The 7,868-nt window shown below is 32.4% G+C and overlaps 1 long non-coding RNA gene across 1 annotated transcript; it reads right to left on the reverse strand.

Moving 5' to 3' along the window:
* Positions 1-2,850: 2,850 nt before the first annotated feature.
* LOC111639127 lies at positions 2,851-3,068 on the reverse strand. The gene is made up of 2 exons (XR_002759019.1): positions 2,953-3,068; positions 2,851-2,888 (listed from the first exon to the last, which is right to left on the reverse strand). It is a non-coding gene; the product is annotated as an uncharacterized LOC111639127 (long non-coding RNA).
* Between the last annotated feature and the right edge of the window lie 4,800 nt (positions 3,069-7,868).

Raw genomic sequence — 7,868 nt, forward strand, 5'->3', positions numbered from 1 at the left:
AAAGACACTTGGCAAATCACAGAATTAAATTTTATTCAATTGATACGTGTTTCTTTCGTTTATACACGTTTCGGGCATTTCTTGCTCCTCTTCAGCCAACTAAAATAAAAGTTTACAAGTTACAACAGTATAAACAAACAAACATATAAGGTTATGTTATTTTAAAAACACACCTTTTTGATGAGTTTAAACAATTTTAAAATTTCATCCATACACTTAAAATCACGTTTAAATTGATTTAACAATTAAAATTTACATACTATTCTTTCGTACAAATGTATTTCGCTGACCTTTCCTTTTCAGTTAAGCATGCCCACTGTCTACCACACAGTCACATGACAAGTAGGCCACCTTATGGCAACATTTTTTAAAAAATTACTTTTCTACATAAGAATCTGTTACATAAAAAATCTTCTTCAAAAATATTCCTAATTTTATAAGATATTGAGCCAGTTTTCGTTTATTTTAATACTTAGGTTTTTATTTGTATATTTTATTACTTTTGATAATTCCTACTCTTTCTTTGAACTTTCTACGATACGTTTCTTTTTCTTTGTGGAGTATTTGTACTTTATCTTTATCTGTTTTACAATCATTCAGGGTGCAATGATCATGAAAAGCAGAATTTAATCTATTGTATTTTAGATCTGCTATATGTTCTTTTAATATGGTTTTTAACTTTCTGTTAGTTTCTCCTATATAATATTTATTATCTCTACAAGTACAATGAATTTTATATACTACATTCTTAGTTTCAATCGGTAGTTGCTGTTTTTTCTCAGTGTTGAGCTATTTAATCCTTGTATATGTTACTGTGAAAGACCGACATTAGAGAATGTCGATATTCTCCGGTGAATGTCGACACATACAAAATACGTCGGTGAAAGTCCGAATATTTGGTTATATTATTATACATTCGAACAATCGCCGTGTATGTCGACAGGCACATTTAAGCTTTGGTGGAGGTCGAAACGACACCCGAGAAGCCGATGTCGGCAGAGAGGCGACAGTCTGTCGTCAAATCTTTTGTAGTTAGCGAAAGGTAGGGCAAGGTCTTTTGATCCCGTGAGGTGGGGATCGGTTTGTCAGGTAGAGTGGCGGAGATATCCGAATGTCAGGATGAGAGGGGTCGTCGGTAAGGCGTCGGCGATATCCGAATAAAAGACACCATTAACAGATCAGTTCGTAATCACGTAATAACGTAATCAGTTCGTAATTTGTAAAGAAAAGTTGCTTTCCATAGATGATATTTCTTCTCAAGAAATATCGCTGAGAGAAGCAGCTGCAGCTAATTCGAAAAGTGGAAGGCAAGGCTATACACGCTGTCATTGCAAAAAAAAGTGTTCCACGAATAAATGCAGTTTTAAAAGCAAGGGACTCTTGTGCAATTCAGTTTAAGTTGTTGCAATAAATAAGATTGTATAATGTTAATCACATAATATATGTGTAAGTTTATTATTGTATTATTTTCTTTAATGATTAAGAATGTACTATTCGTTTTAGGTTCAACAGTTTATTTAAATGTGCTGTTACTTAAGCTTTCTCTTATTTTCACATATTAAAATGTTGCATTTTTGTCTTAAAGTAATAAAAATATTTTTATTCAACATTCACCATCAGNACTCTTTCTTTGAACTTTCTACGATACGTTTCTTTTTCTTTGTGGAGTATTTGTACTTTATCTTTATCTGTTTTACAATCATTCAGGGTGCAATGATCATGAAAAGCAGAATTTAATCTATTGTATTTTAGATCTGCTATATGTTCTTTTAATATGGTTTTTAACTTTCTGTTAGTTTCTCCTATATAATATTTATTATCTCTACAAGTACAATGAATTTTATATACTACATTATTAGTTTCAATCGGTAGTTGCTGTTTTTTCTCAGTGTTAAGCTGTTTAATCCTTGTATATGTTACTGTGAAAGACCGAAATTAGAGAATGTCGATATTCTCCGGTGAATGTCGACACATACAAAATACGTCGGTGAAAGTCCGAATATTTGGTTATATTATTATACATTCGAACAATCGCCGTGTATGTCGACAGGCACATTTAAGCTTTGGTGGAGGTCGAAACGACACCCGAGAAGCCGATGTCGGCAGAGAGGCGACAGTCTGTCGTCAAATCTTTTGTAGTTAGCGGGAGGTAGGGCAAGGTCTTTTGATCCCGTGAGGTGGGGATCGGTTTGTCAGGTAGAGTGGCAGAGATATCCGAATGTCAGGATGAGAGGGGTCGTCGGTAAGGCGTCGGCGATATCCGAATAAAAGACACCATTAACAGATCAGTTCGTAATCACGTAATTACGTAATCAGGTCGTAATTTGTAAAGAAAAGTTACTTTTCATAGATGAGATTTCTTCTCAAGAAATATCGTTGAGTAAAGCAGCTACAGCTAAATCGAAAGTAGAGGGTAAGGCTATACAGTAGACTCTCCTATAACACTGTAGATATTTCCGTGTTATATGAATTCCATGTTGTACGAGTCACTTAGATTTTACAAATACGTGAGCCGTTCACAGCCCGACACACGTATTTGTAAAATCTAAGTGACCCCTACAGTGTTATAGGGGTCTACTGTACACGCTGTCATTGCAAAAAGAAGTGTTCCACGAATAAATGCAGTTGTAAAAGCNGTTTCGGAATCATCCTGAGATATTCCACTTATTTTACAAATAATAACATAAAGAAAGAAAAAGCCAATTAGAAGAAGAAAATTAATGCACTCTCTCCGTGTCGATATTTTTCGATACAAGGCGCCAAATTCGCCAACCTCTACGTCACTCAATAAGCAAAGTGATCAATATACGATATAACAACGTATTTACTTACCATATCTGCTCTGTTTTCTATTACGCAGACACGTATTTTTAACTGTTCCGACGACGCTGTGCAATGAAAACTTTCATTAAAATTTAATTAGTAATATATAAAAATAGATTTTATACTTACAACAATATACTTTCGTTAAATCTTCAGTATTTTCCATTTCGGCAAAGGACAATACAAAAGTAAAGCAGGCAAAAATAATAAAGGTTTTCATGTTTGTAACGATCTTACCTAATACTCTTCGTCGTCGTAACATTACGAGGTTATATAATTTCGTTTTATCATAAAGGTCATCTGTCCATCTTGATAATTTCTGTTTACAGGTTGGAGATTCGTAAATTCTTCTCGGTTTTTTAATATAAATTATTTATTTTACTAATTGAAGATAAATGCTACATTGTTATGGATCGTTGTCGGCGTCGTACTTACCTTGTAGACATTTGAAGCTATCCCCTCTCGGCAATTTTTTGTTTGGTTTTTTATAACTTTTATTACAATATTAAATCAAATTTCAGAAAGGAACGTTTTATTTACGGTATATTCTGTCTCTGTAAATTGATAAAACCGTATGATTTGATGCGATAATTTTAAAAATGTTTTCTTTTGAAGAAATACAAAGTTCGTACAACGATGTTCCTCAAAAAATGATGTATGGAATCGCCTGTAGATATTTATTTCTGTTGTAAAATTATGTATGGAATTAATGGGATAATGATAAAACACGAGAAAAATACACCCCGAAAATCTACAGGTGATCAGCCCGTTGGCTCGCACGCACCCACGACCAGTGTTCGGTGGTTCTATCCAGTCGGTCACTGGTGAGAACTTATCGAAATTAAGAAAGTAGCATTCAGAAATGAAAAGCCAATAAATCCAATGTAGACGGAAATTGATATATATATATATTCAATATTTTTGAGCAGTATTACAGTACGGTATTATTTAAGATAGATGTTAACGTAACTGCTAAGTTACGTAGCAATGGGTCTAGTGGTCTAGGAATGAATAGCGATCAAACAAACATTCTCATTTATACATATGTACGTACATGTTTAAGATCTTATCTGGCAGTATTCCAAATGAAAAAGTAATTTTTTAAACTTAAAATTACTAATACTACACAATTAAAAGTTATTGTGCCCGAAAACTCTTTTCTTTAGTTACGTGCTTTTATTACAGAATGTAAAGAGCTATATTAATCCGAAAGCGACGGTAATTCTGAATGTTCACACACGAGTCGCCCACTTACACATTCAAAATGTAATCAGACAAATGACAAAACTCATTGGTGTAGTTTTTAAAGTAATTATAAAGTATACAAACAAAGAAATAAATTTCATTTAATATTATTTTTATTTCAAAATTATGAATGTGACTTACAAGTTAGTGGCATTAGATACTAATGTAAATAAATTAACCGAATTATTTCGCTTTTATAAAACTCAACATCGATATATAAATACCAGAAACTTTGTATGTCTAGATGGTGAATCGTGACGTCACGTGCAATGATTTGAATGCAAATTAAGAGGAGGTAATTGTAGGAATGATTTCAGACGCTAGTTTATTGCACTCCACGATTTAAGATATGTTCCCTCGTACATCTTTGCTTTTAACACTTGATACTGGCTGGAATGACAGTCTTATTCCCCAGTAGAATATTTAATTTCCTTGTTGAATACTAACTAATACAAGCAATAGTATAGAAACAAACACTTGGTTAAACGTCCAATTCTAATAGAGCCATTTAATGCAATAAATTTATTTCCACCATACGAAAACCATTAATGAAAATCTGCAGGGCGTCGGAGTGTTTGTTTCTACACAAAAATACTCGTCTTTACTTGCAATGATTGATACATAGAAGGGTAAAAAGTTATAAGTAACGTAGTTCACTAGAGGATACACTTCTCTAAATGCTCGAGTTGCTGTATCGATGCACTTCATACACGCATCATAGAAAATATACGCGAAACATCTCTTCTGTACCATTTTGAGTTCAGAATGTTTCAGCTTCTCCAGTTTTCTTTTCGCAGTTTTATAACAAGTTTTGCCTGGAAGAATAAAAACACAGAAAGCATTTGCTCTCTTCCCATAAAATACTGTAAGTCTGTATACATCTCTGCAAATTGAGTAATTTATGAAAGGTTTAGTTTTGTCTTCGTATGGTCGTACTGCATAATCTTTGTACAAGATGACACATTTAATTTCTTCGTCCGGTATATTCATTTTGTGGCATACTTTCTTTATTTCATTCTTTAAACATGATTTGTCAGAAAGTATAGATTCATTTCCAAAAAGTAAAAATCGATAATTAAAAAAATTGAAACCCGGAATATTTGGAAATATTGATATTTGTATTTCGGTTGTTTCTTCTATTGATGAGAACTTATAATGTTCAGTAAAAGAGCGTATCTCATCTTCATCTGAAATTAAAGACGTGATGGTTAATAACATTTGATGAAGAATCTGAAATTCACAAAGTTATTTACTGTACTTTGAATAAATAATAATCGTATACTTACTAATTGGGAGTAGTAACGTTCTATAGACGTGTTGTCCGAATACAAACAATTTATATGCAGAATGAAAATTACGTAGAGATTCGTCACCGAGAACGAAACAATTATATTGAAAATTATCTTCAAACCCAGCGTAACGACGTAGTTTTTCCGATTCGTAGATTACGGAGTTTATTACGTTAAGAGGGATTTTCTGTTTAAAAAATCAGAATATTAACGGTTTTTAATTTATGTAGATTATAAACTAATTAATTTTAATTTTTGAAGTAACTTTTCTACAAATGCAAATGTTCACAATGCAACAGCTCAATGCAATGCTTGACAGGATGCAGGATGCAGGTGCATCCTGTCAAGCACAGCTACATTGCCTAACAATAGTTACTCTACCGATTTTGAAGTGAAATTTACTCAAGACAAATGCAAAACACCTTGCATAGAAAAACGAATTCTCGGGAAGGAGAATACACTCAAAGGAAAACAGCATTGATCCATAGAATGCTGCAAAATCTAGATATTTTGGATTCAAATGGAGAAAACTCACAGTATCACGCACAAACTCGAACAAAATTAAAAAATATAATCCTACGTTTCATTAATTATTTTCTAAAATGGATTCTGTAAATTAGAATTTATTTATGTTAATCGATTTTGAAATTTTGGGCATTTGCAGCAACTACACAACCATGGCGTACGATCAACAAAATAACGTTAGAATAATTACCCTTGAGATCATTGTTACTCTATGATTCATCATGTGTTCGATGATATCTCTCCATTGGCTACACACTTGGCTAGATACATCTAAGTTTCTATCGTCTACGTATTGAAATATATAAAACATTATTATTTCTGGTAATTCTGTGATTAAGATGGAGTAACTTTGCGTTACTGGAACTATTTCTGTTATTTTTGCACATTTGGCCATTCTCTGCAAATAAAAAAGAATAATGATAATGTATTATTAACACTTATTATTATTTATCTTAACTTTAGTGAGTCCTATCAACTTTACAGTAATCTGAATGAAGGATACACGAACCACTTTTGAGTGTAGACGTTCTTTCTACAGTGATACAAATTAAGAATAAATTATAAATAAAATAAAAACTGGTAAAATAATGAATAATACATTTTATATTAAACATAAATCAAAAGAAATTTGTCTTTCAACTTTGAAAAAGACAGCTATTACTTGACTGACCCTTTGCCAATCTTGAAGTAACTGCTTTGGTTCCTTTTTGAATGCTTAGTAGTTATCTCAAAGGTAAAAACTCCAGCAACGAGTTGCTTAACTTACCCGACAATATTTGATAGCGCCATTTGCTACGATATTTTATTTTAAAACTTTTTATATTTTTAACTATTATAAAATAGCCAAAAACTTAATTTTGAGGATAGGTTTTACAAAAAAAAATTGTAAATGCTAACAACCAGTAAAATCATCATTAGGTTTGATTCCACTAGAGATAAACACGACCCCTTGATCTCCCCACCCGCTCGACCTTTAACCACGAAAATATAATAGCATCAATCCTTTTAATATACAAACCACCCTGCAAAATTTCATAAATTTTCGACAGAAAGCACAGGAGTTATTCAGCTTCTAAGAGAGTGAAGAAAATTGTTCCCCCCACACACTAACATCCATAAATACAAAAAAAATTCGAATTTTTTTGCATTTCTCGATGTTTCAGGGTGCGGTAAGTTCAAAAGTGTAAAAATCTTCTGAGGTTTATTTTGTGACTGATTACCACTCTTTCCCGGTGTTATATATAACAGCCGGAAAGTAAAAATAATCAGATGGAAGGACAGAGACATCTATTTTGTCAATAGGTATTAGAACTACTAATACGGTAAAACCGCTGTACATTATTTTGTACAAAATTCTAAATGTACAATAAATAGATAACTAAATTATTTTTGTAATAGAATAATATATATTACAGTAAACAACAATCCCTATCTGTCGAAAGGAAAATCAATTATTGAGGAAAGTCCGGTATATTGAATGTTTTTTAAAACACAATATAACGCGCCATTCTAGCGTAAAGACAAATTGTAGCTATCACTGATTAGATAATCAGAAAACTTAAATTACACTTCAATAGAAATTCGGTTATTTTTACGATGATTTCATCTATCGAGGTGATGTGAAGGTTGTCTCATATTTTTCATGGAGAGACCGGATTTTAAAACGGTTTGAAGAAGAAAGTGAAATTTGGCACGGAAGCTTGTTTATAACGGCATTGATGCTATTACATTTTGGTGATGAAAGGTCGAAAAAATGGGGAGATGGAGGGGAATCATATGACATATGTCACTGTCCTAATACTCTATACTGTATAATGGAAGATACACATTCGGCATTCTCTTGTTTTTTATTCTCTCAGAGAACACTTACAAAAATGCTCGAAAATGGTAAAACTACCTACTAACCAAATGGTTTTATGTTTATATTTTATTAAAAAAACAAAAATCTTATTTTGGAGGCAGGGAAGAGTATTGGAAGAAACTGTA

The sequence above is a fragment of the Centruroides sculpturatus genome, unplaced genomic scaffold, assembly GCF_000671375.1.
Source record: "Centruroides sculpturatus isolate CEXI.00-Female unplaced genomic scaffold, Cexi_2.0 scaffold1280, whole genome shotgun sequence".
NCBI lineage: Eukaryota > Metazoa > Arthropoda > Arachnida > Scorpiones > Buthidae > Centruroides > Centruroides sculpturatus.